Below are 14735 nucleotides of genomic sequence, written 5' to 3' on the forward strand. Positions count from 1 at the left end.
AGAAAGTCAATTACTTCTATTGAAAATGAGCATAAGAATGGATAGTACATAAAAGAAAAGCTGAAGGGTATATGGGTGGCTTAGTTGGTTAAGCGTCTGACTCGGTTTTGGCTCAGGTCATAATCTCACAGTTCATGAGATGGAGCCCTGCATCAGGTTCTGTGCTGCTTGGTATTCTCTCTCTCTCTCTCTCTCTCTCTGCCCCTCCCCTGCTCACACACACACACACACACTCTCTCTCAAAATATATAAACTTAAAAAAATACTTGTAAAAAAAAAGAAAAGCTGAATGGTCAATAGACATATAAGAAGATATTTAACTTAATTAGTAATTAAAGAAATACAAATAAAATGAACAAGGAGATTATATTTATTCTTTACCAAATTAATAAAAGAAGAAATATATGATACCCAGATAATAGATCCTCTCTGCACTTTTGGTAAAGATATAAAATGGTGTAACTTTCCTGGAGGGCATTTTGTCTCATGTATCAACATATTAAGTGAACTTAATCTTCAAAGCGCCTGGGTGGCTCAGTCGGTTAAGTGTCTGACTTCGGCTTAGGTCATAATCTTGCCGTTCGTGAGTTTGAGCCCCATGTCGGGCTCTGTGCTGATGGCTTGGAGCCTAGAGTATGCTTTGGATTCTGTGTCTCCCTCTCTCTCTGCCCCTCCCCTGCTCATGCTCTGTCTCTCTCTGTCTCTCAAAAATAAATAAATGTTAAAAAAATTTAAATGAACATAATCTTTATAAGACAAGTGAACAAAAATAATAGGTAAAAATTGGGGGGTGGGGTGGAATCCAGAATGTTAATCAATAGAAGATAGGTCCATACTACTGGATTATTCTGCAGTTAAAAAAAATACACACTTTGGGGTGCCTGGCTGGCTCAGCTGGTTAAGCATCTGACTCTGGATTTTGTCTCAGGTCATGATCTCACAGTCTGTGGGTTCAAAGCTCATGCTGACAGCATGAAGCCTGTTTGGAATTCTCTCTCTCCCTCTCTCTCTGCCCATCCCCTGCTCATTCTCATTCTCTCTCAAAATAAATAAATGAAAGAAAGAAAGAAAGAAAGAAAGAAAGAAAGAAAGAAAGAAAATACTTTGATAATGTCTCATGATATATTGTTGGTTGAAAATAGTAAGTTGCAGAATCACATTATACTATAGTATCACCTCATTTTTTGAAAAAAAAACATATTATTTACTTTTGTTTGTATCAAAAGTAAAAAAGTCTGGAATAGGGTGCCTGGGTGGCTCAGTTGGTTAAGCGTCTAACTCTTGATTTTGGCTCAGGTCATGATCTCATGGCTGTGGGATCAAGCCTTAAGTTGGGTTCTGTGCTGGGCGTGGAGCCTACTTAGGATTTTCTCTTTCCCTTTCCCTCTGCCTCTCCCCAGCTCACACACGTGACTTCTCTCTCTCTCAAAAAAAAAAAAAAAAATGTCTGGAAGGATACGTACCAAACTATTAATAGTAGATACTCTTAGAAGGGAGTGAAGAAACTAGGGGGAAGAAACTTACATTTTATTTTGCACATTTCTGTAGTGTTTTCAAATGTTTTAAAGCAAGTGTATATTACTTTTATAATCAAATAAAACAAATTTGAGAATTAATTATAAATTATAGAAAATTTGCATAAGAGAATATTTCAAAGGAATATATATCATACATACTATTATATGATGTATATATAATATATACTGTATGTATATATATATATATATACATATGTATGTATATATATATAAAATCTTCTAAGTCTACAGATAGAAAGATCTCCATCAAATATTGTCTGGTGAAAATGGCAGATGCACATCACAATGTATCCCCATCTCTTTTATAATATTTTCCAAAAAAAACAACGTAATAACCAGAAGCCCAAAGGGGGGGGGAATTTTTTATAACCATCTTAAATGTAATAAAACACACACACAAAGATGTACATGAATGTGGTAGTGCATGAACTTATCTATGTAACTATAATTTCACAACTGTCAGGACAGAACCTAAAACTAAAGATCTTGCTAAAACTAAAGCACCATTTCATGGAGATAATATTTACCACTACCATATTAAATTATGCCCCATTGTTTCTATTTGTGCTGTGGGGAGGAAAATTAGTATGACATGTGCTTTCCATTATGCTCATGCATGAGTATACACATATACATGGAAGAGAGAGACTAAAGGCTTTGAGAGTATGATGCGATTCCTAGGGGCTTTTTCTTTTTTTCTTTAACCTATTCTATATTGTTTAACCTCTCCACAAGCAGTTGTTATCCTTGCAAAGTGGGAAAAAATATTTACGGAAGAAGTGAAAATTAACATAAAATGTATGTATTTTTTTTTAGTTAAGTTTTTTTTAGTAACTGCTCCCAGGATGAGGAATTCCTGAAAGTGTTTTCTGATTGTGCACTGGCCAAAGAATATGTCAAAGTCATGACCCATGCAACACCCCTTCCCTCAACGTATGACATTTTCCTAAAGCCCAAAAAGAAAGCTCCAACAACAAGAAATAAATAATCAAGATGGGGGGGGGTTTGTGTGTGAGGCTGGGAGTACTGGGTAAACAGAAACAGCTGAACTCGCCAGGCAGGGTTTAATCTTAATATCCAGTGAGGGGACCTGTAAACCACATCACCACAATCCCCTTAGCCCTTGAAGATCATGTAGCATCTCTGACTAGTACAGATCATAGTTCCCCACCAGAGTTTATCAGATGGAATCCTCCTTTCTCCTAAATCACAAAAATGCAATAACCATGCAGATGACCAGACAAAACCAGGACACACAAGTTCCCTCCAAGTACTGTTTATTCAGGGATTTTATCTGTACAATCACCGAAACAGCTCCATGATTGGTAGAATTTACTGCACTCACAAAAATAAACCTAGGTAGGTACGTCAATAAAATATCAACACAACCCGTTAAAAAGTGGAAAAGTTTCAGGGACAATGAAGGAGAGTAAAACCATGGGGAAGAGAAAAGAGAATGTTCTCCTTAAAAAGAAAAAAAAAAAAAAAGTGGAAAATTTCAATACCAGTCTAGTCCACATAATACCAAATAACTGACTTTGATTTTCAGTTCAAGAGATTATGATTTGTGTTCTAGTAAATCTAACTAGGTTTCTGAAGTCAAATAGGTTTTTTTTTGCATATTATATGCACATACATTTAATGGGGGGAAGGGGGAGAAGCCCCAATCGTTTATAGGAAAAATTGTTTCAGAGTCATACTCAGGGCTTAGCGCTTTCCAATGGCTCTTGTGAGCATTAGCGTTAAGGTTCTCACCACTGGTTCATACTGCGTTAGAAAGTAGGCCCTCCAAGGGCGCCTGGGTGGCTCAGTCAGTTGAGTGGCTGACTTTAGCTCAGGTCATGATCTTATGGCTTGTGAGTTCGAGCCCCATGTTGGGCTCTGTGGTGACAGCTCACAGCCCGGAGCCTGCTTCAGATTCTGTGTCTCCTTCTTCTCTCCCCATCCCCTGCTTGCACTTTGTCTCTCTCTCTCTCTCAAAAATATAAATAAACATAAAAGATTTTTTAAAAAAGTATGATCTCCATACTCTGGTTTCTCTTCAGATTGCATAAAATCTTTCACCTTTTACTGAAGATTTCCATGGAGAGAAACAATTCTGGACTCAGAATTGTTCACTGATTTTTTGAGAACTTGCTGGGAAAAAATAATAAAATAAAAAGTATGGGGCACCTGGGTGGCTCAGTTGGTTAGGCAACCGACTTTGGCTCAGGTCATGACCTTGCAGTTTTGAGTTCGAGCCCAGTGTCAGGCTCTGTGCTGACAGCTCAGAGCCTGGAGCCTACTTCAGATTCTGTGTCTCCCCCCTCTCTACCCCTCCCCTGCTCATGGTCTGTGTCTCAATAATAAATAAACATTAACAAAAATAATAAAATAAAAATAAAATAAAATAAAATAAAATAAAATAAAATAAAATAAAAAAGCATGATCTCCAAAATCTAAAAACAAAGACAAAAAAATGGGTAGGAGATTCCACTCTTTTTTTTTTTTTTTTTTTTTCTTCAACGTTTATTTATTTTTGGGACAGAGAGAGACAGAGCATGAACGGGGGAGGGGCAGAGAGAGAGGGAGACACAGCATCGGAAACAGGCTCCAGGCTCCGAGCCATCAGCCCAGAGCCCGACGCGGGGCTCGAACTCACAGACCGCGAGATCATGACCTGGCTGAAGTCGGACGCTTAACCGACTGCGCCACCCAGGCGCCCCAGATTCCACTCTTAACCACACTGTCCCCACATATGAAGTCTTTAGTTCTGCTTTCCATCCCTCTTCCCCCCAACTCTGTTCAGACTCAAAGCTATGCCACCTCTTCTCAGGAGTGGAGAGTTGCAGAGAGAGCTGCTTAAAAATTTATCAACATCACAGTTACAAAATCGTTCATTTCTGGTTATGTAGTTACCATGACTGACCTGCTGTGAGGAGAGAATATTTTATGATCTATCCCTCTTAATTGGAAGGGCTGCAGGAAGCCAGGCGTCTCACTCTTTAAGATGTAGAAGGTAGAAGAAATGCTAGGGATAGACAGGAGGCTAAGAAGTCTGGTCTTTCATTTCCAGCCAACAATGTTGCTGCATAATTGAAGTTGGAATCTATAGGATCAAAATCTTTATTGCCTGTACTACCAGATGAGCAAGTTCCATCAGGATATTCCCTAGCTTTTCATATTCAGACCAGAGGGAGTAAATTACCTAACAGTTTGTCTTTTCAATATGATGATAATATTTAGTGAAACATATGCCTGTTTTGTAAAAGTATAGATAAATTTGCATGGCTATGTCCATGCTCTCTCATCTTACACTTTGAACATACTGAAAAATAGCTGGTTGGCATTATGAGGACACATGTGGTTGAAGAGCAATGACATTAATGGAAAGTTCTAATCCTTTCGGCCAAATGACCACTGGAAAATGTCCATTTGAAATCAGGTAGACATTTGCTGAGAAGATTGTTCTGAAAGCAAAAGGGAAGCAGTTGCTATCAATGTTAATTTCATTGTCATGAAAAGCTTGGGGAGGCTGGAGGTCAAGGTTCTGGTGTTGGTACTGCAGTTAACAGCTATGTAATCATGGGCAAGGTAAATCACCTCTCTGAGTCTTGGAGTAGGAGGGAAATAATATATTTTTTGCACAAAGACAGGGGATGGCCCAGGTAATCTCAAGTTTCCCTGTCAAAAGCTCTTGGAACCCCTGATCTCAGCTGAGTTAGCATTTAATGTGATAACAGGATAGTAAAGTTGTTCTTGGTCTGGCTTACAGGGACCAAACATAACACCAGCCAAACTCACCATCACCTGCATTGTGCACTGAATTCACCAATCAGTATTCACCTGCAAGCTCTTGGCCAAAAGGCATAGGTAGAACAGTAGTTCTCAAAGTATAGTCCTGAGACCAGAGGCATCAGCATCACCCCTGGACTTGTTTAAATATGCAAATTATGGGACCACACCCCAGATCTATTTAATCAGAGACGCTGGGGGTTGCACCATTTTGTTTCTTAGTATGTCCTCTAGGAAATTCTGAGGTAGGCTAAAGTGTGAGAGCCACTAGCAGAGATTAAAAACAAAACAAAACTATTCAACTGATGTTTGGAGCCAGTCAGGTTGCTTATGACACAAAAAGAATCATAGTGGTAGATCAGAATAAGATCATTGGCCCAGAACATAGTTCCCAAAATTTGTTTGATTACCAAAATTTGTATGGCTATTGCCACACATACAAAACTGGTGTCTTATTCCAAAGGTCCCTGGAATTTGTATGTTAAGAAGCCACTTTTTATTTTCCTGGAGAATATGCTACTTATAAAGCATATATATATATATATATATATATATATATATATATATATAGACAGGGAAAAAAATTATTGTATATTATATTCTCCTTCCTACCAAAGAAACTGGGGCTACCCCAGGACGGTTGCTTCTAAATTTATGAGGAAATACCTTACTAGTCAGGGAATCTGATCTACATGATGCCAAACATCTAGGTAAAATATGAAAGTTTCTGCAAATAAAATATTCACCAACTTTGGTTTCAAAAAACTTAAATTTTATCTCTTTAAAAAAACAGTACTAAGGTGGTCCCACCTGCCCCACATTTTACTGATTATTTCCAAAAGACAACAGCACTATCCTGGGTAGTAGCAAATTCTCTCAGTGATCAATGATTATGATGATGATTACATGAGTAGATAATTATAAGATGATGCCTTACTACAGACCAAGAGTTGAAAACAAAGTGCCTGTGATCTTGTTAATGTCCCTTTCTCCAAGAGGCAATCCTTTGAAGGAAACGGGAGTTCTAGAGTCAGCTCTGGCACCACCAGCTCTGTGATTTGTGCTTCTCTGAGCCTCATCTGGACACCTAAGGATTGGGTCAAATGATCCCCAAGAGCACTTCTAGATTTTAAAAAAAAAACTTTAATTCTATGGTTATACTAACTTGAAATTTTCAACATTTTGAACCAGAACAATTTAGAGTTGGAAGGAATGTTACAGGGTGATTTATCACACCCTTTATTTTACAGATGAGGAAATTGAAGCCCAGAGAAGGTAAAGGCCAGAAATCTGGAGATCATCTGGAGAAAAGCTGGAATAAAACACTAGGCCACTTGATCCCCCAGCTTACTTTCCAACAGAAACCCCCGATAGATTTCCCTCTTGATGCCCCATATTTAAGATGAGCTAGACAGGAAAAGCCAGATTTGTGTAGGGTTTACCTACGTGAAACAGTTCCTGCCTCTTCCCACTCGCAGCCCAGAGTCTAAACTCAACTCAACTACAGAATCTAAAGATAACTGACTAGAGGAGACAGCTCTTAAGTGAACAGAGATGCAAGACCTCTCCTTAACTTTGACAATGAAGTATGGTTGAAATTGGGAATAACACCTCTCAGTGAGGCCTCTTCTAATTATTAATATTCACATCATTACAATGTTCAGGGAGTGTGCAACAAACCAGCTCATATTAGAAAGTTAAATAGTCCAGGTATAATCAGTAGAGCAAGGAAAAAAGGAATGAAGGGCCTATGGGTGGGGCTGGGGGAAGAGAGGAGAGACAGAAAGAGAGAGGGAGAGAGAGAGGTGAGAAAAGGAGAGAGAGAGGTGAGAAAGAGAGAGAGAGAGAGAGAGAGAGAGAGAGAGAGAGAGAGAGAAACTCCAGGCTGGTGCCAATCTACTCAGGAATGATGCTATTATTATGGGTGGAAGGAGTAGGTTAAAGAGGGAAAGCCAGGAAGAGTACTGTTGCCAAGAACTGTTATCAATTAACATTCTGGAAAACACAGCCATATTTCTCTTCTTTGGGGATTCTATAAAATGAGACCATATAGATTCATTGAGCCAACAAGACTTTGGTTGCATATTGGTGGGGGTGGTAAGGAATAAGGATCAAGAGGCTCACAAAGGGATCCAGACGTCTGCTTCACTGGAGTGGAAAAAACCATCATAATAATTTCCACAATATATCTGGCAGAACAAGGTGCTGCAGAAGCCAAATACACTGGCTGAGAGTAGGCATAAGCTGCACAGAGAGAGTGAGAGTTTTAATTCAAGAGGTGTTGCTGAGTTATTAAAGAAAGGGGCCAGCCCTAAATCATAGGCTTACCTCTCAGTTTGGTGGAGCTATCAATCTGATGTTCTCTCGTCCTTAAGAAGGAAGGCCCCGCATTTGGAGAAAGAAGCTACTGAGCATCTCTCTGTTCCTTTTGCTGGGTCCATAGTTCCTTGTGCAGTTCTGGAAGGCAAGAACATTATTGGTCTACCTGTTTGTAGCCTGAGAAATGCATAGATCAAATCTTGCAGCCCCAAAATACCACTGAGATTAGGGTTGTAAGGGTCAAGGAGTTGGGCCTAAAAGGTAAGCAAAGGTTGGGAACAAAGAATAAGGGCAAGTTAAAAGCAGGGTCCTCTCCTAGACAGCATGTGGAAGCTGACAGTCTAGAACAGAACTTAGCAAATATTTTCTACAAAGCACCAGATAGTAAATACTTTAGACTTGTAGGCCATAGGGCTCTTGCCACAGCTAGTTTTCTGCCACTATAGAGGAACAGCAACCACAGACAATACAAAAATAAATGAGTGTGCCCACAGTCCAATAAAACTTTATTTATGGACAATAAAACTTAAATTTCATATAATTTTCACATGTCATGGAATATCATTCTTTTGTGATAATTCTTGAAAATTTACTTTCAATTGTTTAAAAATTTAAAACCATTCTTAACTCATGGGCCATATAAAAACAGGCAGTAGGCCAGATGTAGCCCACAGGTTGTAGTTCACTGACTCACAGTCTAGAGTAATGCTAACAGAAATACAATGAGAGCTACAAATGTAACTCAAAATTTTCTAGTAACCCTATGTCAAAACCAAAAAAAAAAAAAAAAAAATCAGGGGAAATTAATTTTAATAATGTATTTTATTTCACCCAATATATCCAAAGTATTTTAATTTCAATGTTGTTGATATAAAAATTACCAATAAGGTATCTTGCTTTTTCTTTTTTCATACTAAGTTTTCAAAATCTTGGGTGCATTATACACTTAGAGGACATCATAATTCATTCTAGCCATATCCCAAGAGCTCAATAACTACATTTTTGGAGGTTATCATGTTGAACAGTACAGGTCTAGAACAGGGTCTTCAAATTTTAGCTTGCATCAGAATCACTTGGAGGGCTGTTAAAATAGAGTTTTCATTCAGTAGGTTTGAGCAAGGCCCCCAAACTCCATTTTTAACAAGTTCCTAGGTGGTGGTGGTGTTGATCTGGGGACCAGATCTGAGAACTACTTGTCTAGAAGCTGAGCAGTAAGAAAAAGAAGAGAAACAATGAGGAGCCAGGAATATGTACAAGCAAGAGGTAAACAAATGTAAAACAATGAGATACCATTACATACCTATTAGAATGGCCAAAACTAAAAACACTAACAAACACCAAATGCTTGTGAGGATAATGGAGCAACAGGAACTCCTGTTCATTGCTGGTGGGAATGCAAAATGGCACAGCCACTTTGGAAGACAGTTTGGTTGTTTCTTACAAAACAAAACATACTTTTGCTGTATAATCCAGCAATCATGCTCCTTGATATTTATTCAAATGCGTTGAAGACATGTGTACACGAAAAACAGCACATGGGTGTTTACAGCAGCTTTATTCGCAATTGCCAGAACTTAGAAGCAACTAAAATGTCCTTAAGTAGGTGAATGTATAAATTGTGCTACATCCAGACATGAAATATTTATGCAGGGCTAAAAAGAAATGAGCTATCAAGCCATGAAAAGACATGGAGGAAACTTACATGCATATTACTAAGAGAAAGAAGCCAATCTAAAAAGGCTACATATTGAATAATTCTAAGTATATGACATTCTGAAAAAGGCAAAATATGAAGACAGGAAAAACATCAGTGGTCACGAGGGGTTAGGAGGAAGGGATGGATGAGTAAGTGGAGCACAGAGGATTTTTAGGGCAGTGAAATTTTTCTGTATGATACTATTATGGTAGATACACATTATTATACATTTGTCAAAACCCACAGAATGTACAACACTAAAAATGAACCCTTATGTAAACTATGGATTTTGACTGATAGTGATGTGTCAATTCATCAACTGTAACAAATGTACCCCTCTGGTGCTGAATACTGATAATGGGGAAGGTTGTGCATGTGTGGGGCAGGGAGTATATGAGAACTCTCTGTACTTTCCATTCAGTGTTGTTGTGAGCCTAAAACTTATCTAAAAATTAAGTCTATTATAAAAAAAAAAAAAAGAGCAGGAGGGAGCAAGCACCAGATCATCAGGCCAGACAAGCAGTAGGACTCCAGATCAGAGGTAAAGACCTTGGGTAAACCTCCCATACTCTGCTCTCGAAGAGTCAAGGAAGTAGCTTTTCCAGGTTTCAACTTTGTAGGTACCCTAGGGATGGACAGCCTGGAGAACCCTGCCTGATCAGGGGTCAGCTCAGAACCTAAGCCAGGTTTTAAAATCTCTTGCAATGGAACAGCTATCTCCAGGCTCTGACAACTTGAAAAAGATACAGAGTCTCATTATTTAACACAATGATTTCTAAAACAACCCAGTTTTCAGACTGAACCTATAGGTAGGTGCTCTCACAGTATCTTAAGGCTGCTCAAATAGAATATAAGATAGATGAAATAATATAGAAATTTGTGCTGCTTAAAGATTGCAACAATAAGGTGAGCTGTGAGTTTTCAGAAAGATTCTATAAATACAGAATTTTTTCCCACCTTAAGGGTATATAATCATCCAATTTGGAAACCACAGTTTTCATGAATATTCTTTTTTTTTTTTTTTAATTTTTGAGACAGAGAGAGACAGAGCATGAGCAGGGGAGGGGCAGAGAGAGAGGGAAACACAGAATCCAAGGCAGGCTCCAGGCTCTGAGCTGTTAGCACAGGGCCGAATACGGGGCTCGAACTCACAGACCATGAGATCATGACCTGAGCCGAAGCCGGACGCTTAACCGACTGAGCCACCCAGGTTCCCCTTTTTTTTTCTTTTCCATAAATGTTCTTTTAACTTAATTACCATTGGGAAGCAAGCTTACTTGCCGTGGTACATCACAACACACAAAGCTTTGCTAGAACTTTAAAAATAGACCCCTTCATAACTTCTTGAACTCTGTAGCCTAAATTAAAACTCTGGATCTTAATTTTTTTTAAGGAGCTGTTTTCTGGCTCATTGTGTCAGAAGACCCTTATATGGTCTGGGGATCCCTTAAATTCAGGAGAAATTTAAAGGCCTAAAGGAAATTTATAAAGACATCTTTAAAAGATGTCTTTTTCTGGTGGCACTCTTCTATGAACCTCTTCTAATGTCTGGTTCCAATCAAACACTGAGAAATAGAAACTCAGTTCTGGAGGGCAGTGAGACAGATATTCAGAACTTTTCATTTTATAGTGAAAACTCTAGTTCAATATATATGTGTGTGTGTATATATATATATATGAAGAAGCTATAAATATAATGCTAGAGAAACAGAAAAACACTAATTTGAATTAAAAAAGGGAGTAGTTTCAAATAGCTCTGATAAGGAGCCTTTTGTAAGGCTTCTGTCATCCTTTTTAAAAGAAAAAGGTAAGCCATTCAGCCAACAAAAGAGTTTTTTCAGGAATAGCAGGAAAACTGCAATTCAGGACAAGCAAACTCTGGCAAACCACAAGCAAGTCCTGAGAACAAAGTGAGAGGGGTCCTTCATAGAGCTAAGGAGGAAGTTGGGAGGGATGCTTTGAACAAAAGTTCATTGGAGGAAAATGAGAGCTGGAAGTGGTGACAGCCTCTCATTGGCTGAAGGTGAGGGTAGCTTCCTGTTGTTGGGCTGAGAGAAAATCTTCCTTCCTGCTGGACTAGGCAAGCTGGGAGGAATGGTCGTACATGTGTGAAAGCTTGCCCTTCATGTTTTCCCAACTCCAGTTTTGAGTGAAGTTTCCTTAATACATTTTCACTCTTCCCACAACCTGTTGAGGTTGAGAAACCACAAATGGAAGCCCAGTTAACTTTCAAAGGTATAATTTAGATAATTTAACCCCTCAAGTCAGAGAAGCCTATAAAGAATTGCATGGTTTGAACTGAGGTAGATTTGCAGTCCATTTAAGTCATTGGACCACTAGTCCACTAGGAAACTGGAAAAGCAATTCATTTAATACAGATGTGAGCATAAATAACAATCCTGCAGTGATATATAATTAATTATATACTGACTTGCAATTATATGATTGCTTTCTATGAAGAATTAATTCAGAGTTCTCTCTTTGGCATTGAGACTGTGCCCCTGATACACCTTGAACTTTCAAAAATATGTATGTTATTTGAAATTGAAGTTTTAGTTGGGAGAATAATGAAATCCTATTTATTTTATCACTCAAAACATTTCTAGGGGGCAGACTGACTTTTTTCAATGAAACTGATTATTTTTGTTACAAAACAAAATGTTTAAGTATGTGTAAAAGTATAAAAAGGGCTTCACTAATGTAACTGAAGAGTACCACATTGTACATTGTCTTCCAGTTATAAAACAAAAACACCCAACCTTGTATATTTTGATGAAGTGTGCATTCTGCACTAATTTTTAAGGATGGAATAGGTTTAAAACATTTCCAGTTATATCAAAGAACGTTCTTAAATATCTTTTAAAAATCCAATCATAAGTTCATATTCACTTAAATATCCCAAAATAACAAGGAAAAAAAGGAGTTTACTTGAGGGCACCATCATTCTGAGATGGACCAAGGTTATCAAAATGTAACCAATTTTATGACATAAAATTCTTTTATGGTTGCTCCTATATAGGAACATTCAATAAATGGAGAAAGAAGGTCACCATTCCCCCAAAAAACTAAATTCAGATGAAGGCAGAGAATACATAAAACAATTATGTAGGTATTTCTAACTCCTCATTTTAATCTGAGGTTTGTATATATCTTTGGGTATGATTGTGAAATCCATCCCCCCCAACACATACATTAAGAATGAGACCTTCTAGGGGTGCCTGTGTGGCTTAGTCGGTTAAGTGTCCAAATTCGGCTGAGGTCATGATCTTACGGCTGGTGAGTTCGAGCCCCTTATCGAGCTCTGTGCTGACAGCTCAGAGCCTGGAGCCTGTTTCAGATTCTGCGTCTCCCTCTCTCTCTGCTCCTCCCCCACTCATGCCCTGTCTCTCTCTCTCTCAAAAATAAACATTGAAAAAAATTTTTAAGAAAGAATGAGACCTTCTAAAAAAGAAATACAAGAGCTGAAATAAAGAACTACTTACATACTAAATACTTGCCCTGCTTCATAACCAAAGTGTTCTTTTAATAATGTATTCACTTGTGTTCAACGGGATGTTAAATTTTCCTATAACCTTTGGGGTATTTTTAATGTTTATTTATTTATTTTTGAGAGAGACAGAGAGAGTGAGCATGAGTGGCGGAGGGGCAGAGAGAGAGGGAGAGAGAGGACCCCAAGTGTGCTCCGAGCTGTCAGCACAGAGCCCAACGTGGGCTCGATCTCACTAACTGGGGATCATGACTTGAGCCGAAATCAAGAGTCACATGCTCAATGGACTGAGCCACCCAGGCACCCCAATACCCAAAAGAATTAAAAAAACAAGAAATCAGATACTTATACACTAATGTTCATAGCGGCATTATTCACAATAGTGAAAAAGAGAAAAATCCCAAGTATGCATTAACTGATAAATGGATGAACAACATGTGGTATACATGTACAGTGGAATATTACTCAGCTATAAAAAGGAATGAAGTTCTCACACATGCAACAACACTGATGAACCTTGACATTTGCTAATGAATAAGAGTCACAAAGGGACAAATATTGTATGATTCCACCTAGGTGAGGTACCTAGAAGAGGCAAAATCCAAGTGACAGAAATTAGAATTGAGGTTATCAGGGGTTGACGGGAGAGGAAATGGGGAGTTATTGTTTATCGAGTGCAGAGTTTCTGTTTGAGATAGTGAGAATTATCTGGAAATGGATAGCAGTGATGGCTGCACACTAGGAATGTACTTAATGCCACTGAATTGTCCACTAAAAAATGATTACAATGGTAAATTTTATGTATATCTTACTACAATAATGAAGATATATAAGAGGTTTCATACTTGTTCAAAATTCTTTTGGGTACAATGGGGGAGGCAGAGGGGTACAGAATGCTGTCAATGAAAGGGGAGAATGAGCTGCACATCAGCCACTTTAAGGGTGAAGTACGGAAAGAAATTTAATTGGCACAGCCACTTCACCTGATCAGCTTGCTTGCTTTTCTTTCTTTCTTTCTTTCTTTTCTTTCTTTCTTTCTTTCTTTCTTTCTATTTTTTTTTTTTATTAGGGATGCCTAGGTGGCTCAGTTGATGAAGCGGTGGACTTCAGCTCAAGTCATGATGTCACGATGGGGCACCTGGGTGGCTCGGTCGGTTAAGCGTCCGACTTCGGCCCAGGTCATGATCTCGCGGTCTGTGGGTTCGAGCCCCGCCGGGCTCTGTGCTGACAGCTCAGAGCCTGGAGCCTGTTTCAGATTCTGTGTCTCCCTCTCTCTCTCTCTCTGCCCCTCCCCTGTTCATGCTCTGTCTCTCTCTGTCTAAAAATAAATAAACGTTAAAAAAAAAAGTCATGATGTCACGGTTTGTGGGCTCAAGCCTCACATCCAGCTCTGCACTAATAGCGCAGAATTCTCTCTCCCTCCTCCTCTCTCTGCCCCTCCCAACTCACACACTCTATCTCAAAATAAGTAAAACAAGAATACACACACACACCCATACATATAATTTTTATTATATTTTAGGGAGAGAGAGAGAGAGAGAATGCACAAATGGGGGAGAGGGGCAGAGAGAGAGAGGGATTCTTAAGCAGGCTCCATGCTCAGCACAGAACCCTCTTGGGGGCTGGATCCCAGGGCCACCCTGGGATCATGACCTGAGCCGAAATGGAGTCTAACTCTCAATGGACACCCAGGCAGCTCTCCTGGTCTGCTTTTTTTTTTTTTTTTTTAATTTTTTTTTTCAACGTTTATTTATTTTTGGGACAGAGAGAGACAGAGCATGAACGGGGGAGGGGCAGAGAGAGAGGGAGACACAGAATCGGAAACAGGCTCCAGGCTCCGAGCCATCAGCCCAGAGCCTGACGCGGGGCTCGAACTCACGGACCGCGAGATCGTGACCTGGCTGAAGTCGGACGCTTAACC

At 39.0% G+C, this 14735-nt stretch overlaps 1 pseudogene; it reads left to right on the forward strand.

The window, feature by feature from the left end:
* Positions 1–3563: 3563 nt before the first annotated feature.
* On the forward strand, positions 3564–3687 carry LOC115501945 (annotated as a pseudogene).
* The last annotated feature ends 11048 nt before the right edge of the window (positions 3688–14735 follow it).

The sequence above is a fragment of the Lynx canadensis genome, chromosome E1 (genome assembly GCF_007474595.2).
Source record: "Lynx canadensis isolate LIC74 chromosome E1, mLynCan4.pri.v2, whole genome shotgun sequence".
In the NCBI taxonomy this organism is placed as follows: domain Eukaryota; kingdom Metazoa; phylum Chordata; class Mammalia; order Carnivora; family Felidae; genus Lynx; species Lynx canadensis.